Source organism: Taudactylus pleione, unplaced genomic scaffold, assembly GCF_031769625.1.
Source record: "Taudactylus pleione unplaced genomic scaffold, aTauple2 ptg000064l, whole genome shotgun sequence".
Lineage (NCBI taxonomy): Eukaryota > Metazoa > Chordata > Amphibia > Anura > Myobatrachidae > Taudactylus > Taudactylus pleione.
In genome coordinates this window covers 2,089,941-2,109,527 of record NW_028284466.1, presented here as the reverse complement: position 1 = coordinate 2,109,527, position 19,587 = coordinate 2,089,941, and the positions used below count along the sequence as shown (strand labels likewise).

The window sequence follows — 19,587 nt, the reverse complement described above, 5'->3', positions numbered from 1 at the left end:
TATCCTATTAGTACTTAACTGTCCTAGGGTATGATCTGATCCGCTATGGTCACTTTTTTTTTTTTTTTCCTACCTGATCCTTTTTTTTAATTATTATTTTGTTTACATTTTATTTTTGGGCAAGCTATGTTGTTAATTATTTTTAGAAATCTCTTGTGCCCCTTTGATACTGGGCTGGATACACCATGGCCTTGAGGTAGACGGGAATTGCTGCCCCATGTTTTTATAGTGTAGTTAGGATGGGTGGGGGTTGTTAGGGGATCCAGGTATACCGTAGTTTTGGGGAATGGTCATACGGGGTGGAGGTATTGTGGGGTGGTTGTTATTATATTTTGCCATCTCTTCTGTTGAATTGTAAATAAACCTTTTAATACATTCCTGCCTATAAACCTCTAAGATTCACCTGCCTAGAACCTCTAAGACAAAACCTGCCTATACCTTCTAAAACCACAAGATGTTGCTAATTAGCGCTGTATTTGATTATACCATTAATGAAATACTGAGACAGTTGAATAGCGGTCCAACGCGCTAAAGATTATTATTCAGGTAAAAGTACAGATGTTACCATGCTATGATCTAATAATGAGCGCAAATAAATTGTACAAACATTAGGTCATAAAGTACAGTTAATATACATGAAACAGTTATTAAAGATCAAAATACAATGAGCAATATGAGACAGAGAGACAGAGGACAGTGAGACAGAACAGAGAGAGAGAGAGAAAGAGAGACACATCAAAATACAATGAGAGAGATATCAATGTCTGCTGAGAGCACATGTTCAAGATGGCTGGTGATGGTGTGTGTGTGTGTGTGTGGGGGGGGTTGGGAATGCTTCCTGCCCTATTGTCCAAACCGCATGGTCTACAGACAAACTCCATTATGAAGCTACCTGCCCTATTGTCCAAACCGCATGGTCTACAAACAAACTCCATTATGAAGAAAACCCACATTAAGTTGTAACTCTCTAAATCATACATCCATCAATGATCACAATTATAATAAAGACAATATACCTATCTGACCCATACAACACCATAACTGGGTAGAATTATAATTTCCTTTGTTCACCCCACATGGAGGTAGCCATCTCTAATAAACTGCAGACAATATACCTATCTGACCCATACGGCAATTACTTATGACCATTCAAAGCTGTTATTAATTCAACTTCCATAATATAACACTGATACCACCCTATGATTACATTCATGAGTATACAACACATACCAAGCCTATCTCTCCCAAGCAGAGATATTGTTCAAGCACATGGGAAGGCCCTAACACAGCTCACCAGAGGATCTCAATCAACCAGCATCAATAATTTACAAATATTACAAAAACTCCATAATCAATCCCTTTCCTGCATGCTGATAACAGACTATTGTACCCTACAGTGTAGATGAAAAGTACAGATTAGATAACATTATATCATCCACTGTATGCTAACACAGACTCATGAATATCCTTAGCAAACTACAAACCACAAACCATGCTAAGCTAATAACAGATTAACACCAAAAATAGCTACAGACACCCAAATAGGCTAAATATTGCACAATTTATACTTAGCTATATCCCAGGGGAACTGAGACCCATTTTCCGTTGTCTTGTGAGAGAGGGAACCTCTCTCTTCCAAAAATCCCTTCTGCAAGTGTGTCTGCTGGCCTGTGTGTTCTCAGAATGTGCATGCCATGTTCCCACCCCCTTTCACCTGTGAGGTCATCAGAAAGGGAACATTCTTTTGGTTACCTGAAACTACTGCTAATTAGATTCTAGTCCCAGTTAGCTGTCTCTATTGATTAGACTGGAATAACCAGTCCTTTGGACAAAAATGTAAACAAGCCTACACAATGTCATTGTCCTTTGGTAAGGGTTAGAAATCTGTTACAGGGCATTTATTGGACAATTTCAAATGGATACAAAAGGTCTCCAACCTCCCTTTGCATCCCCCACATGCAAATCTAAGCTGCTATGGCTTACAACATTTCAAATAGTTATTCTCTCTAACATTCATATTTCATAGTCGCATGTTCTGATCTTCATATTGATGTCACCGGAACGCTGTGGAAACAGAGTAGATCAGTACGGTTCCAAAAACAGTCCAATTGTCATTTACTAAGCCATAGTTACAGAAAACATTCATTTCTTTATATACTGACATTGCGTTTACTTTAAACCAAGTAATAATTATCCTTTTTGCGTTACGGGACCATTGCTTTTAAATGTATGTATGCGGGGAAAACACCACTGCTTTGCTATTGCTCAAATATAAGTCTGTGGTGATTTTAATGTGTTGGAAAGTTATTTTATGTATTCTGAACACTGTCGGTATGTGTTTGGGGAAGATTGTTAAAAAGCTGTTCGTGCTACTTTTAGCAACTTTGCACTGTGGTTTGTGTACTATGTATTTTTGACAAAATGGCGCTTGTGTAAGCTTTCTTTTCTTACTTTCAAAATAGAGTCTTGCTGCCATTCCCAAGATGGCGTCGTGCAGGTTTTCCTGATTGCAAACAGATTCTGTCTTACCCAATTATCCGGTTTCGACAATATGTTGGAGACAATGACCAGTGTATATTTTGTTGGTTTATTTCTACCCCTTTTATTATTTCTTTAGCTGCTTGTTTTATATGAGTAGGTTGATATTAGGGCAACTCGGTCCGGTGGTAGGTTTTGGGCTATGGATGCTTTGCACTGATCCCTTTTGTAGAGCTGAGTTTATATTCATTCATTAACACCTATTATTCTCCTGGTCTTGTGTTGTGTGGGTCTGAATGGCGCCTTTGGGTCCCTGCTTCATAAGTATTATATTGTAAAGGGTTTTACTGTATAATACTTTTCAATATTATGCAAGTTACTTCTCGTATGCTTTAATTTTGTGATATATTATACCAGCTTCCTTTTCTTTTATGTACACCACTGAGCCGCTCGTTTTGTGCTATACTTATTCAGTTATATGCCTGAATGTTTTAGCGTTATATATGTTTATCCCCATATTTTTGTACACTGGTTGTGTCGTATGTATACTGTTTACTGTAATTTTTTTGGTTGTAAACTATAAAAGACCAAAAATAAACACAATTAAAAAAAATATTGCCACCTTAGGCAAGAGCTAGGTGAGCAACTATAACAGCCCCTCAGCAGCTGGGGTCCCATAACCAGGGCCAGGGGCACCAAGAGAATTTGCCCAGGCATGCCAGGGGGCCCCGAGCACACCAGTAACTGCCGCAAGTTTTTTTTTTGCATTCATTTGAAAGTGTTTCAGATAATTTTCCACTATACCGCCGCAGGGAGGGAGATATCCGGTATGTCCCTTCCGCTTGCGAGCGGGTCTGAGTCATGCCCTCAGTTTCTTCCCCTTCTTTCCAGCAGCCACTTATCTTTCCTAATCTGATCTCTGCAGTCTGCTGAGCGCTGGTGGTGACTCCTCCTCTGTTCTTCTGTTGCAGCGTGCGGACGTCACGCACGCTGAGCCAAAAACAAAACGATAAAAACGATATTGCGCTGGAACACATGTCCCAGCGACCCGACACCAAATTCATGCCAGCCTGCACCTGCTGATTACTTCAGCAGCCCAGGCACAGGGGGAACAAACTACTGGCCGGGATCGAGGAGCATCCATTCCTCTGGCAGCTGTGCCATGTACAGGCAGATCGCAGCTGCGGGCCGCCCTGAAAAAGCAGAATCGTACCAGTCCGGGGGGCAGTTGGCACCCTGCCCTCTGGCCCAGCCCATTCCTGGTAGGGGCCCAGTGCATTGCTTTGCCCAGGGCCAACGATGCTGGCAAGAGAAATCTTGGACCCTGGTACAGCAACTCCCCCCCCCTTTATGGGGTGTGACCAAAGCATGTTGGGGCATACCCACAAATAAGTATCCCCCGAATGTCTATAGCCAGGGATCACAGCAGAAATATTTGCTGCAGTCTCCCATTTTTGCTCGCAAAAGCAGACCCTATAGGTTTCTATAGGTGCTGCTTTCTAGCCAAATTTACCAAGCTCAAAAATGTGGTGCACTCAAGAGCTTGGCCACAGTAGCTAATACCATCTGAGGATGGTGTAAGCCTGTTGTAGCCTATAGGCTACATTTTGCCAAAAGTACTGGGACTGCACCCTCCACCCGCACATGTGTGGTCAGCAGACCGCCCATGCCCAATAGTACGACCAGCACCTGAACTAGTAATGAAGGGATTGCGAGTGCAATCCCTTTACTACTTACACAACACAAAGTGTATTTTAATACATTCTCTCTTATTACCACAAATAGGGACGCTAAATTATAATTATTTGGTTTAAGACCCAATAATTAATAAATATGCCCCTAAATAACACAGTAAAATCCTTCTAAAACAGAAAACTATTTGTTCCCTTTCAAGAAGGAAGCAAGCATTTCCTTACAAATAAAAAAAATAGAATTCTTCATATTAGAAAATGCAGATGAGGCAATGCAGCTAAATGACACCAGTAATGTCATGCAGAAATCACTGCTGTCCAGTTGAACGCTTACTTTACTAGGAAGTATCATGTTTCCTTACCCACAGAGTGGGTAAGCTGGCCCTAGAGCTGCAGTGAGAGCAGAGCAGGTCCTTCCGGTCACGACCATCGCGACCATCACCTGGCCGCTCACTAAAGCTGTGGGTGGTCACCTACAGCTTAGCAAGCGGCCAGGATTCCGGACTGAAAAAGAAAACGCCTTTTAGACCTGTGAACTGCCTCCGGCAGCGAGCGGGTCTGAATCAGGGCCTGAGTGAGGCCATAGGGAGGGTTGGAGGAGCTGGGGGAGGCCTATTGAGCTAAAAGATGGGAGTTGACCATGGAGACACACAGAGGGGGGTAGGGGGTAGCTGAAACAATGGAGAAATGCAGGAGGGAAGCTCAGACCATGGAGATACACAGGGGGAGGGGGGATCTGAGACCATGGAGATACACAGTGGGAGGAGGGAGCTGAGACCATGGAGCTACATAGGGGGTGGGGGTTGCTAAGACCATGGAGATACATAGGCAGGGGACATGAGACCATGGAGCTGCATAGGGGGTGGGGTTTGCTAAGACCATGGAGATACATAGGCAGGGGACATGAGATCATGGAACTACATAGGGGGTGGGGGTTGCTAAGACCATGGAGATACATAGGCAGGGGAGATGAGACCATGGAGATATGCGGGAGGGGGGGAGTTAGGAAAGCACATTGTGAGATGAGGCACGAGGGAGTATAGTGTTAGATGGAGGGAGCCCAGTGGGATGTGAAAGCACAGTGTGGAATGGGAAGCTTATGTGTATGTGTGTGAGTAAAAAATAATATATACTGTGTGTGTGTAATATATATATATATATATATATATATAAAATATTCATATGCAAAAGAGCTAATTGCTGCCCCCATGCTGCTTAGGTTAAGTCAGTCGAGAATCAAGTAGCTGGCAGAGTCAAGCCAGCACCGATAGGCAAGAGTGGACACGGTGCATGGCAAGCTGAGGAGTGGCGCTGACCCCTATGGGGAAGGCCCAGCACAGGGAATAACCATCTAAGTTTGCCAAGGTAAGCAGAGCAGGTAATGTCCCAGCAACACACACATATTAGTTTTACGTCCCCCTCCCTGTAGACAAGCCAGGGCCACGTGCGTGCCCCCCAACCTAAAAGTTGCCAGCTAGGCCCTATCCACCCATTCACGGGAATAAAAATGTACTCTATCAATAAAATTAGAAGATCAATGTTTAAACCTAAAATGATGTAAAGCGAGGATTAATCAACAGAAACTTTTTAATATTATATAAGCCTTGAAAAACACAAACATTTCAGGAGTATCTCATTGTGTGTACAGGAGACACACGATTCTTCGTGTTAACTGTTCTCCTTAATAAAATAGCTGCAGGCCAAATCGCCAGCTGCACTTTCTTCTCTAACCTGATAGGAGCTGCCTATCAGCCTGTTACTTCAGCAGCGCTGCAGGAGTCTGTCCCACCAGCGCTGCTGTAGAGATCAGAGGACAGAGGGCTCTGCTAGGCCAACACCTAGTACGAGTCAGTGAAGCCCCGTTTGTCGCTACAGATTGTTAAAAACGGGCTCCTAGAATCGAGGGGCCCTGGGAAGCTGCCCAGTGTGCCCATACATTAAGATGGCCTGACATACTTGCCTACTCTCCTGAAATGTTCGGGAGCCTCTCGAAAATCAGGTGTCACTCCTGGCCTCCCAGGAATAGTTGGAAAGTCTCCCGGCCGCACCCCCCTGCAACCCCAGCTGGCGTCTTCTGCCACCTTTCACAATTGGCCGGCACGGAGGCAGATGATGACTTGATTTGCCCCCGGTAACACAATGCTGGTAGTCTCAGCATTTTGTACCAGAAGGCAGGGTCATGATCGTGTCACGTCCCCCAGCTGTGCCGAGCTGGCTGTCTCTCCCAGAAAGCCTGGGCCCCACCCATAGCAGCTGCTAAGCCTGGATCTAGCTGCCTGTTGGCATAGATTTATATACTATATTCGAGCCTTTGCAGAACTAGAAAACAGTCAGGTATCTCAAAAGTATTTACAGTGATGTCAACATTTTATGGCCTGCTACAATATTCAGATGTGATTGATTATCTATACTTATAATAGAGTTTTAATGGTTGTGTCTATACATAGATTTTTTTTTTTTTAGATATTCACTCCTTGGGACTGTATGTGAACTATGAAGATAATTAATTTTTTCAGATTTTTTGTCTCTATGTTCACTACGGCATTATGGGAAGAATTTGGATTGCATTTTTAATATTGTATAGCTTAGTCATTTAGAAATAAACTGAGGTATATATTATCTCAATGTGACATCCGGGAAAAGAGCAATAAAGGAAAAACCAGACACTTGACACTTGGTGCGTGTAGTGTACAGACTGCTCAAGCCAAAAATGACTAGATGTATGCAAATATATAGCTTTTTAGGACAAATATACTTTTAGGGACAGTTTATGAACTATGGAGACAACATTTTTTTAATCTGAATTTGCACAGGCTCTTCAAGTCCAAATTGACTATATGTATATAAATATATACACATATATTGCACACCTCGAATGCAAACAGTTATATATATATATATATGCATTTAGAAATACATAGATATATATCTCCATATCTATTTTGCAGGAAAATCCAACTATATATTAAACACTAATCAGGCAGCTTATCTTGACTCTTGAAGTTGCAGTATACATGTCAATCCAGTCAATGGTGCACCGAAACAAATACTATATATCATAGAGTCGCTGTTCATATTACTTGTAACCTTTCAGTGTTACTGTAGGTTAAGTAGTAATGGATTTGGTATCTACAATATAATGCACCTGGACTCCAGCGCACAGCATTGCACTGAAAGTTGGTGTTCTGATCATGTTTCTGCTGAACTTGACTCCACCCAAATTAGGCAACGGAACCTGATTTAAAGTCACTGCTCTACAAAGTAGCCTAATGGAGGCACAGACTCTAATGGGATTTAGTGGTGGTGAGACTGTGTTTATACCTCATATACCTCTTATCCCCAACAATTAGTTTTTTCAATTAAAGTGCCTGCAGTTTCCTGTAAGCATCTGCTTTGCTATGATGATCAACTAGTCACAGGGACAAACACACACGGCTGCAGGCATAGATCTCAGGACCAGTTGCTTCTCCCATGGGCAGCTTTACGTGGCTTGCTCAGGAGTTAGTAGCCCCAAGCATTTTTTTATATTAACCCCTGGAGGAAAAAATGCAAATTTTGTTTACAAAGATATTTTTTGCTCAATGTCTACAATATAAAATATATATTACAGTATTAGATGATACTACTGTCTTTGCAAAATTAGTTCTGCTGAGCAATAAAAGGCAAACACTAGTTTAGACTAATTTTATTACAGCCGGCATATGAAAAAAACAAAAATCAGTTTGGGAAAAAAAAACAAAATGTATGTAGTTATCAATATACAGTAGTTGAAATGTTAGACAGAATTACCCCCCCGATCCGAGGCCGATCCGAGTCAGGCTCGACTTTTCCCGCCTGACTCGGATCTGAAATCGAGGCAAAACGTCATCATCCCGCCTTCCGAGTCTCGCGGGTTTTGGATCCTATATAAGGTACCCGCGTCGGCGCCATTTTCTCACTCGGCTGTGGACAGTGAAGAGGGAGGGTGGGAGTTAGGGCTGGCTGGGCTGTGTAGTGTAGTGTAGTGTAGTGCAGAGTAGTGCTGTGCTGTGCTGCGCTGCGCTGTGCTGCTGTTGTCCACTACTTCAAAGTCCATAGGGGCTGGCTGTGTTGTGCTGTGCTGCTGTTGTTAATAGGGGCTGTGTCCACTACTTCAAAGTCCATAGGGGCTGGCTGGACTGTGTTGTGCAGTCAGTTCTCCATAGGGGCTGTGTCCACTCCAAAGTCCTGTGCAGTGTCCCAGTCCTAAAGGGGTGCTGTAGTGTTGTCCAGGGGGTGCTCTGTCCATCAGGGGTGCTCCCCCCAAGTGCTAAAAAAATAATATTTTTTGTGTGTTTGTGAATTGTGTGCGCAGTAGCCGCACGTGCATCAACAAAGTAGTGCCAAGCGTGCGTCTGTGTCATAAGTAAAGGGCCAGCTGGCTTGACCGTTAAAGGGTGCTGTAACCCCCAAAGTACACTCCAAACCAAAAAAAAAATATTTTCTGTGTTTGTGAATTGTGTGTGCAGTAGCCGTACGTGCATCAACAAAGTAGTGCCAAGCGTGCGCCTGTGTCATAAGTAAAGGGCCGGCTGGCTTGACCGTTAAAGGGTGCTGTAACCCCCAAAGTACATTCCAGTCCAAACCAAAAAAAAAATTATTTTCTGTGTTTGTGAATTGTGTGCGCAGTAGCCGCACGTGCATCAACAAAGTAGTGCCAAGCGTGCGCCTGTGTCATAAGTAAAGGGCCGGCTGGCATGACCGTTAAAGGGTGCTGTAACCCCCAAAGTACACCAGTCCAAACCAAAAAAAAAATTATTTTCTGTGTTTGTGAATTGTGTGCGCAGTAGCCGCACGTGCATCAACAAAGTAGTGCCAAGCGTGCGCCTGTGTCATAAGTAAAGGGCCGGCTGGCTTGACCGTTAAAAGGTGCTGTTACCCCCAAAGTACACTCCAAACCAAAAAAATATATATTTTCTGTGTTTGTGACTTGTGTGCACTGTGGCTGCACGTGCATCAACAAAGGAGCAGCGCCAAGCGTGTGCCTGTGTCCCATAAGTAAAGAGCCGGCTGGCTCATTTCTTAAAGGGTGGTGTAAGGGTGCACTACTCTCAAGCAAAAATAAAAAAATATTTTCTGTGTTTGTGTGTGCTTTAGCCGCACGTATATATCAATATAACATAAATGCAGGACCAAACTTTCTCCGATAAAAATAAAATAGGGAAAGATCAAGAACCACTTCCTCCTAGTGCTATTGCTGCTGCTGGGAGTTGTTCATCATCCCAGAGAGGAAGTAGGATCATCACTACTTTTACTAAACAACTGACCCTCCAAAAGTCCCTAGCGATGAGGATGAAGTACGACAGCAGTCATCCTGAAGCAAAACGTATAACTGAGGCCTTGACTGCTATGTTGGTGTTAGACGTACGTCCGGTATCCGCCATTAGTACAGTGGGATTTAGACAATTGATGGAGGTAGTGTGTCCCCGGTTCCAAATCCCGTCTAGATTCCACCTGCATCCTCAAAACAGCAGCGACAAGCGTGCGTCTGTCTGTTAAAGGGTGGTGACACCCTCAAAGTGTGCTACACAAACAATTAAAATATTGTTCTTTTTTTTTCTGTCTTTGTGAAATGTGTGGGCTGTAGCCGCACCTGCATCCTTAAAGCAGCAGCGACAAGCGTGCGTCTGTCTGTTAAAGGGTGGTGACACCCTCAAAGTGTGCTACACAAACAATTAAAATATTGTTCTTTTTTTTTCTGTCTTTGTGAATTGTGTGGGCTGTAGCCGCACTTGCATCCTCAAAGCAGCAGCGACAAGCGTGCGTCTGTCTGTTAAAGGGTGGTGACACCCTCAAAGTGTGCTACACAAACAATAAAAATATTCTTCTTCTTTTTTCTGTCTTTGTGAATTGTGTGGGCTGTAGCTGCACCTGCATCCTTAAAGCAGCAGCGACAAGCGTGCGTCTGTCTGTTAAAGGGTGGTGTAACTCTCAAAGTGCTCCAAAAAATAAAAAACATTTTTTTTAATGTGTTTGTGACTTGTGTGCGATGTAGCCGCACTTGCATCCTCAAAGCAGCAGCGACAAGCGTGCGTCTGTCTGTTAAAGGGTGGTGACACCCTCAAAGTGTGCTACACAAACAATAAAAATATTCTTTTTTCTGTCTTTGTGAATTGTGTGGGCTGTAGCCACACCTGCATCCTTAAAGCAGCAGCGACAAGCGTGCGTCTGTCTGTTAAAGGGTGGTGACACCCTCAAAGTGTGCTACACAAACAATTAAAATATGTTCTTTTTTTTCGGTCTTTGTGAAATGTGTGGGCTGTAGCCGCACCTGCATCCTTAAAGCAGCAGCGACAAGCGTGTGTCTGTCTGTTAAAGGGTGGTGTAACCCTCAAAGTGTGCTACACAAACAATTAAAATGTTGTTCTTTTTTTATCGGTCTTTGTGAAATGTGTGGGCTGTAGCCGCACCTGCATCCTTAAAGCAGCAGCGACAAGCGTGCGTCTGTCTGTTAAAGGATTACATCGGTGACAGCATCCAAGTAGGCATGTCAGACAGTCCGTACCTGTACTGGCAGGAAAAATAAGCAATTTGGAGGTCCCTGTACAAACTGGCTCTATTTTACCTGAGTTGCCCCCCCTCCAGTGTGTACTCCGAAAGAGTGTTTAGTGCAGCCGGGAACCTTGTCAGCGAAAGGCGTAGGAGGATGCTTCCACAAAATGTGGAGAAGATGATGTTCATAAAATGAATTATCAACTCTTCCAGGGAGACCAGCCTCCAGAACGTACAGAGGGACCTGTGGTTGTGGATTCCAGCAAGGACGAATTAATACTCTGTGAGGATGAGGATGTACACAACACTGAAGAGGGTGAGGAATCGGTGGATGAGGAGGATGAGGACGACATCTTGCCTCCGTAGAGCCAGTTTGTGCAGGGACAGATTAATTGCCAGCTTGTTTTGTGGGGGCCCAAACGAACCAATCATTTCAGCCACAGTTGTGTGGCAGACCCTGGTGCTGAAATGATTGGTTTGTTAAAGTGTGCATGTCCTGTTTATACAACATAAGGGTGGGTGGGAGGGCCCAAGGACAATTCCATCTTGCACCTCTTTTTTTTCTTCGCATTATGTACAGTTTGGGGCCTAGTTTTTCAAACTGCCATCCTGTCTGCCACTGCAGTATCACGCCTAGATGGGTCACGTGTTTGTGCCGCCCACTCGTGTCACTTAGCATAGTCATCCAGCTACCTCGGTGCAACCTTTTGGACATAAAAACACTATTGTGAGGTGTGAGGTGTTCAGAATAGACTGGAAATGAGTGGTAATTAAGGTTATTGAGGTTAATAATAGCATAGGAGCAGAAAAACCTACAAATTCTGTGATTTTAGCTGTTTTTATGCTTTGTTTCAAAAAAATACAGATCCAAAACACAAAACCCAGAACCCAAAACACGGAAGTGTGGTTTTGGCAAAACCACTCCAGATCCAAAACACAAAGAAAGATCCAGATCCAAAACCAAAACACGAAAAGTGGCCGGTGCACACACCTAGTTTATAGTAGAATTAACCGCAATGGTAAATAGTCCAGATGAGCTTGCAATGCTCCTAAGAATAAAATTCAGCAGGTAGGTTCAGTTCGGACACAGTTATTTTGCAGTAGCCTGAATGATTTTTTTATTTATTTTTATTAACTATTAATTTTTATATGGCCTGTATATTACCAGTAAGTAATATGGCTTATTGATGTTAAGTCTCCTACAGGGTTCAAGATTAAAGTCTTACGATCCTTGGACATATGTTGCTAATACCAGTTCACAACATGAGAACGGCTCTCAATTAAATTAGCTGGTCATGTACCTTTGGGATAAATTTTTCACCCACCCACTGTGGATACCGCATTGAGCGCTGGTAAAACTATGTTCACCTTGCTTGATTCCTGGTGGGTCCCAGTGTGGGTATGAATAAATTGTAACAGCAAACGGCAAATAAAAACCCTCCACTGTTGACACATTTCGCTCTGTTATAGGGATCTTTATCAATGAACTTCATTTTATACAAAAGATAACTTTGGATTTAACATATTCTGTAGCCCTCAAATTGTCTGGGTTAAGAGTCTTTTTTCCTGTTTGGTTATTATTACTAGATACAAAAAAAAAGATAGGAAAGGTCTTGGGCACTTCAAAACGAAGCTGCAGCCTTTTCAATAAAGATCTTTCCCCAAAGATCCAAAGAGGTATCTAATGTTCAAAAAAATATTGAAAATTGGCGCTGCTAGCAGGGCCAATTTTCAATATTTTTTTGAACATTGGTTATTATTACTGTATATATAAATAATGTTTTTATGTATTTTATATTTGTTTTATTAATGCAAAGTTAAAATGGGTATGTGCACATCTAATATTGAACAGTATTACAAAAATGATTATTACAAAATTAAATGATTATTTAAGAGGCTTACATTTGTTTTTTTAAGTAATATTGTGTCTTTATGGTAATAATTTCTGCCATGATAAGTTTTAATTAGTACTGTAGCTATTAGTGCAATGCCCACTCTTTGATCTCCTACAATGAAGTCAATACTGCTAAATCCAAAATATTGGGTCCTAATATCTCTCCGGCAGACCTAATTTTTCTCTAAGCATCTTATCCGTTTAAGTGACACCCTCATAGACTTAAGTATTTAGGAGTTTACCTTACTAAATCATATTCAGGCTTATACTAAGCCAATTTCTCAAGGCTTTTAGCCTCCATTAGATCAGACCTATCAGCTTGGAATAAACTGCGGATCTCATGGTTTGGTCGCATAGCTGTAGTCAAAATGACTGTCTTGCCTTGGCTGCTCTACCTTTGGCAGATGCTCTCCATACACATCCCTATGAATCCATAAAACATCTTCAAGGTAAGCTTACTGATTTAATATGGGTTGGTAAGAAACCTAGAGTTATAATGAGATTGCTACAGAAGCAACACACTACAGGGGAGGTCTTAGTACCAGATCTCCTAAAGTTTTATCATGCCCTGGGTATACACTGGCATGCTTCTCCTGATTTTACAGTGTGGACATCCATGGAGGCTAATTCTCTATTGATGTACTCACTATCTAATCTCCTTTGGTGCCCACCTTCCACTTGCCCTGCAGCCACATCTTTGCTACCAACTGTCCATTTCACGCTCTCCACCTGGGACTTCTGTACAAGACTATACCACCTTCGCTCTTTTCATCCCTTGTTGACATCTCTATGGAACAACCCTGCTGTCTCTCCGGGTGTTGACCATCGCTTATTCATTACTGGACTCACCACAATATTTTATTTCCTCTAGATATTGCACCTTTACGCTCTTTTCCAGACTTTGCTAGGTTACAAACTCGTTATTCTCTTTCACATAGAGAATTCTACCAATATTTACAGATACAACACTTTTATCTTTCTTTACCAAAACACTCACCTACTACTACTAGCGCACCAATAGAATCTCTACGTAGACACTCTCAAATGACCAAAGGCCTCATTTCTACTGTTTATCAACTTCTCCTCTTTTACAATCAGCCACAAAAGGAAGCACAGAAATTAGCATGGGAATATGATGTGGGCAAGACTCTGACCCCAGTGGAATGGTCCAAAATTATATTGGAAGTCATCAAAAGCCCCATTTCAGTATGTGTTAAAGAGGTTTCTTACAAACTTTATTTTGTATGGTACTTAGGCCCTGATTCAGACCCACTCGCAAGCGGCTGTCCGCTCGCAAGTGGGTCGATGGTCTGCACTGAGCATGCGCACGATGGAGGGAGCTCCGTCGTGCGCATGCGCCAGACGCGACGAGCGAAGGAAAGTCCTTCGCTCGTTGTGTCTGATCAAAGGGGGCGTGCTGTCGATGTTGATTGACAGCACGCCCCCTTTGGTGGGCGTGACGGGGCGTGCCTCCCTGACGGGGGCGTTCCCACGGGAACGCCTCCCGTCAGAAGCCGGCCCACTGACATCACTAGTGATGTCAGTGGGAGTGATTTTGGCTCTGATAGAGCCAAAATCACTCCGGGGCTTGCGGTTGAAAACCTCAACCGCAGGCTCCGGCTCGCAGTTTCGATGGTTGCGATGGTCACGACCATCGCAGCCATCAAACTGCACGCTAGTATAGGCTGTGGGTGGTGACCCACAGCTATACGTGCGTCCAGGAGGACGCTCCATTTTTATGGAGGGCGGCCCTCATTCAGAGCGTGCGCTCTGCTCAGAGCATACGGCTCTGAATGAGGGCCTTAGTACCTACCCGAATCCATTCGATCTATGCCACTGTCACAGAGTTTTGCTGGCGTATGTGTGATCAGCGTGGAACCCTGCTGCATATTTGGTGGTCCTGTTCCTGCATTCGGCCTTTCTGGTACAGTATCATAATTCATCATTTACTTAAATCCTTCACTGGATTACACATGCCGTACTCCCCCTTCTACTCTTTGTTATCTCGACCTATCCCTCACCTACCACACCTGTCGCAAAAACATATTAAACACATTCTGAGAGCTGTAAAATGACAAATCGCCTACACCCCCTCATTAATGGCCATGATTAATGCAATTTGGTCCACATACAGAATGGAAAGAACAACTTTCATGACACCCCAGATAGCTTTATCAAGCATTTTTAGGTTGAACTTCTCCTAACCACTATATAGTCTCAGTAATTTATGGCTATAAAATATTGATCATGGCGATTTGCACTGATCAATTTTTCTCCCCTCCTGTATTCCTTAATAACTTACTCATGTCTTATTGACTGCATTAGTATTTGTATATTACAATTAACCTGAAAAATTAAATAAATAAATAAATAAAAAACCTAATATATGTAAGAGGGGAAAGAAATGTGTTACAAAGATAGGGCAATAAAAAAAAGTTTTATTAAAGCGTCTTAAAATCACTACAGTCTCTCAATTTGGTGCACAGATCAAAATAAAGGTTGTGCACCCTTGTTCTTTACACAATAGCCTAACAATACTATTAGTTTCTTCAAAAAATTGTCTCCCTAATGCATTTATAAGACCAGTTCTCCATTAGCATGCTTCTTAAATCTCTGATCCTTTCAGATTTAGGGGCCTATTCATTATCACTTAATTTCTACAAAAGCAGGTGAAAATGTTGTAAAAATTAAGTTTTCAGGCCATTCATTAAGAAGGTAAAGCAGGAGATATCACAGATACCCCGATATCATGTTCGGACCCTGATAATTAACATCATGAATAGACTACTTGGTCTGGTGTGACACATCGATTGTTTGGTAATATTGTACACCAGTGGTTCCCAAGCTCAGTAGTCAAGACACCCTAACATTCTAAAGCTGCCCACACACATAGCGATATTTTACCCGATCTGGCCGATTCCGACACATTGGAACGACAGATCGTGTAAAATATGGCCAAATCCTGAGTAAATCCCCACTCACGATCACGATTCGATGCGCATCCCCGCTGGTCGCACATCGCATCGTCAGATCTGCCGTGCAGTAGGGCAGATCTGACAATTTAGGAAACGATGCACTATGAAAGTCTGGAAGCAGGAGAGATCGTATGAAGATTGGACACCAAATTGTGTGCAGATCGTGTGGAGATTGTGTGCAGAGCTGCCGGGCAGAGTTTCAAGGGTAATCGTACACATTGGCTGATAGTGTGCAGATCGCTATGTGTGTGGGCACCTTAAGTTTTAGGGCATATCCATGCTTGAGCACAGGTGACTTAATGAATACCTTAATCAATTTGATTTAACCATCTGTGCACAAGTATGGACATCCAAACAAGCTGGACTGTCAGGGCGTCTTGAGGACGGAGTTTGGGAACCACTGCTGTAGGCTGAATTACATTTTATTTATAACCATGTTAGAGTTTGACTTGAGGACATAATTAAAAACATTTAGTTTACATTTATATTAATGCACCTGTACTAAGGAATTTACTTACATCCCGTCCTGAGGCTAAAGAGTACTTAAGGATAAGATTTTTTGAAACAAAAAAACTATTAATTAGAAGGCTCAAATAACACACCAAATGAGAGGGAGAATGTGCATGCCGAGAATTTGGTATTTGACAGACACATATTACATCCACTTTGTTCAGGAATTTTTTTGGCTACAAAATCTTTTTGTTTCTATTATTAGAATTGAAGTATTCCAGATTTTTTTGTTTTAGGCAAGCTTTATCAGAACAAGATAATTCATAAACATTCAAGTTTCATTAGAGTAAAGCTGCCACCTATGTATACAGCGAAATCAGACATTTTATGGGTTGACCAATGATAGTCTGCATTCTTAATAATATTTTTTGGCTGATTCCACTGTGAATAAATGATGGGTATTCCTAACTATAGTGACAAGATTTTGTGTTCCTTGATTACATTTAATACACAACTCATATGTAGCTGGCATTTTTCCACATGTGCCCCACAATGAAAAGTATGGCATTACATTAGAGCCAGGTACAGATTATGAGGAACTTTGTTATAAAAGTAAATGAGGTTTTCCTTAAACAATAAACAACTTGAGACATGCTACGGTATATTAATTTGTCAAGGTTTATTTAGAATATTGGGAAGTGGAAATAAAATTGTGGAGACAGCACTTAAATATGTGATGTACTTATAATAAATAAATAAATAAAATATTGGACAGCTTAAAAATAAAGAGTACATATTTATTTAATAAATTAATAAAATATATAAAGCCTTAAACAAGAACAGTTCTGTAAATTGTGTTCAAGTAAATTATTTTGATAATATGGAAATGTTAAAATAAATGAATAAAATGAGTGCACAGTCCTGGCTCCTAATATATAGTCACAGTTCATGAAAAATAATTATGGATTTTCCTATGGGTATTGCTCCGATATTAGAGAAATTTATTCAAGCTCCAGTAATTAGCAGGATTGGTGTTACCAGTTAGGAGGAATTATGGATCCGTGCAGTCCTTAGCAAGTACTTTTGCTGATGGTATAGGGCTAGTAGGGATATCCACATGGTAACCAGTATGCATAGCCGGCCGTAGGCATAGACAAACTGAGAAAATGTACTGCCTAAGGATGCATTTGGAATGCCTAGGGGCATCCAAGCCTACCTAGGATTAGTGGGTATTTGGTGCAGGCACGGCTGGGGCACCTGCTGCCGGCTGGACAGAGACTCTGGCAGCTGCTACTGTCAGGTGAGCTCCGATCAGGCCTGGCAGCAGCAAACAGTGAGCGGGCAGCAGCGGAACAGCCAGTGGCAGTTTGCAGGGGTGGTGGGGCTCTGGGGTATCATACAATCAGAACGAGGTTCTGTGCATGGGCAGAGGCTCATTCACGACTATAAGTAAATAGTCACGGGAGGGCTGCTGCACCATGGGCCTTTGCAGAGCTCAGGAGTAGTGAGTCACACCTTACGGCCCTGGGCTCCACCTCCAGCAATCATCACACATAGCTGCGGCCTGCCTGCCTGAGACTGTAAAAGCGGGTCCGCTGCCCGCAGCTTGCTGTACCTTAGTCGGATGGCTCTGCAGGCTGCGCTCAAGTAAAGTAAGTTTGGAACTGGGAGAGGGCCAGGGTGCTGTGGTGCTCACAGCTGGGGGAGGGGTGCTCTGCTCGGATAGGGGTGGTGGGTGAGGGTGGGTGCTGACACTGTGCTGAGCTTGGATAGGGGGGTGCTTTGTTAGGTGATGGCCCTTCCTTGAGGCCACACTCCCTTTCAGAATCACATGGGGAGGGGGGCACCACCCAAAATCTTGCCTAGGGGACTAATTTGGCTAGGACTGGCTCTGCCAGCATGCTGCAGTATTCTGGACCAGAGTGATGAAGAAAAGAGTCCAGAAACGTAAGTCACAGAATGCTTGACATGGTTCAGTGGGTATTGCCCAGCTTCCTTAGAAGCATATTGTTCTTCTTTTGAGGAAAAAGGGCAATACTTACCCTTCAGCTCCAAATCCATAACCAAACCTGGATCTCTGAGCCTTGGCTGTTATTGGTAAATATAGAGAAAAAACAGTGTGAGGTTTTCCCTTTTTTATTTCAATAACCAGCACCAGATTAAATCAGCCGGGGGGCTGACTATATAGTGGGGGGATCCATAACTGCAAACAGCCCAAACTTGCCAGCCCAGAAATGGGCCCCCCCATTACCAAGGACAACCAGCTCCCACACATCCCTCATTCATCTCCTCTTCGTTCAATGTAGGCATCACAAAAATTAGCGACAGAAAAAAAACTAAGAGACTGCTCAGCCCCGGCACAAATTACGGGGTCACTCCCGGTCACTCTTCATAGAAATTAATAGGGACTATCATGCGCTGACCAGTCAGCGCATCCCCATTTATTTCTATGGTAAGTGACCGGGAGTGACTCTGTCATTTGCAGTTTTAAGTGAGAAGTAAATTTTTCTTCTATGCCTAATTTTTATGTCTGATTTTCAAATTGTGTTTTTAAATATTTGTTAAATTATTATATGTGGGTGTTTGGCCACTTATATCTTAAGTGCTGACACTATCTTTAACAGTCCTATATTGCTTGGCTCCCATTTATGGAGCATAAGGGACTAGTTTTACATAGCGGAAGCGTCACAATGAAGTTTTGATCTATAAAGTACCTTTCTCAGCGCCAGAGATAATCTACTGTTTACAATTCTATTTCATTTTCTGCAGATGCTACATGACTGTACCTGTCTTTTGCTGTGGGTACAAACAACCCAATACAAATCCTAAATGACTGCCTAGCTGACCTACATATCCTCATTGTTTTATCTAAGGAACATAACCAGATTCAGGGGCCTATTCATTAAACCTAAAAATTCGATGGAGATAATTAGGTTTAGAACTCGCATGGAGTTCTACCTAATTATAGATGGAATTCATCATTCCACCTCTCCATAAGTATCTATTCCGAAAAGCTGTCATTTTTGCGATGACAGCTTTTTGGGAAATATATACTTTTCCCTGCCTACACTACCTTATCGCATCTGGAAACAGTGCTGCGCATGTGCTGTTACATCTGTAAAACCAGCGCATGCGCAGCACTGCCTACAGATGCGTTAAGGTAGTGTACCCCCCCGACCCCACCCACCCCCCTCCCCCCTCCGCTCACCTCCCCCCCCCCGACTTACCTGTCCGCGCAGCAGCCTCCGGCTCCGTCCTGCTGGTCTGTCATGTGGTTTCCCAGCACACCACATGACAGATTAGAAAAAAAACAAAAAACTTTTTTTTCCTTTTTCTAAACTTTCTTGTGCTCTGCTGGGGAGAACAAATGTCCGACCAGCCTCCGGAGCCTGAGGACGGAGCAGAGCGCTGGAGGGACTCGTCGGGGGACCTGCACACGCGGATACAGGTATGTCGATTCTGATATTCTCCACCTCACGGTGGCAAATAGTAACTGCATCAAATGCCGAAAATTCATAATTTTCGGAATTTGATGAATACCACAATTTCCACATCCCCATACTAATGTATGGGGAGTGTGGAAATTAAC

At 42.8% G+C, this 19,587-nt stretch overlaps 1 long non-coding RNA gene across 1 annotated transcript in view; it reads right to left on the bottom strand.

Moving 5' to 3' along the window:
• Nucleotides 1–531: 531 nt before the first annotated feature.
• The window catches only part of LOC148534733 (uncharacterized), a 93,737-nt gene continuing 74,681 nt past the window's right edge, over nucleotides 532–19,587 (bottom strand). Inside the window, exon 3 of the long non-coding RNA XR_015876688.1 lies at nucleotides 532–2,064. This is a non-coding gene — a long non-coding RNA (uncharacterized LOC148534733). The remainder of the gene's footprint in view (nucleotides 2,065–19,587) is intronic.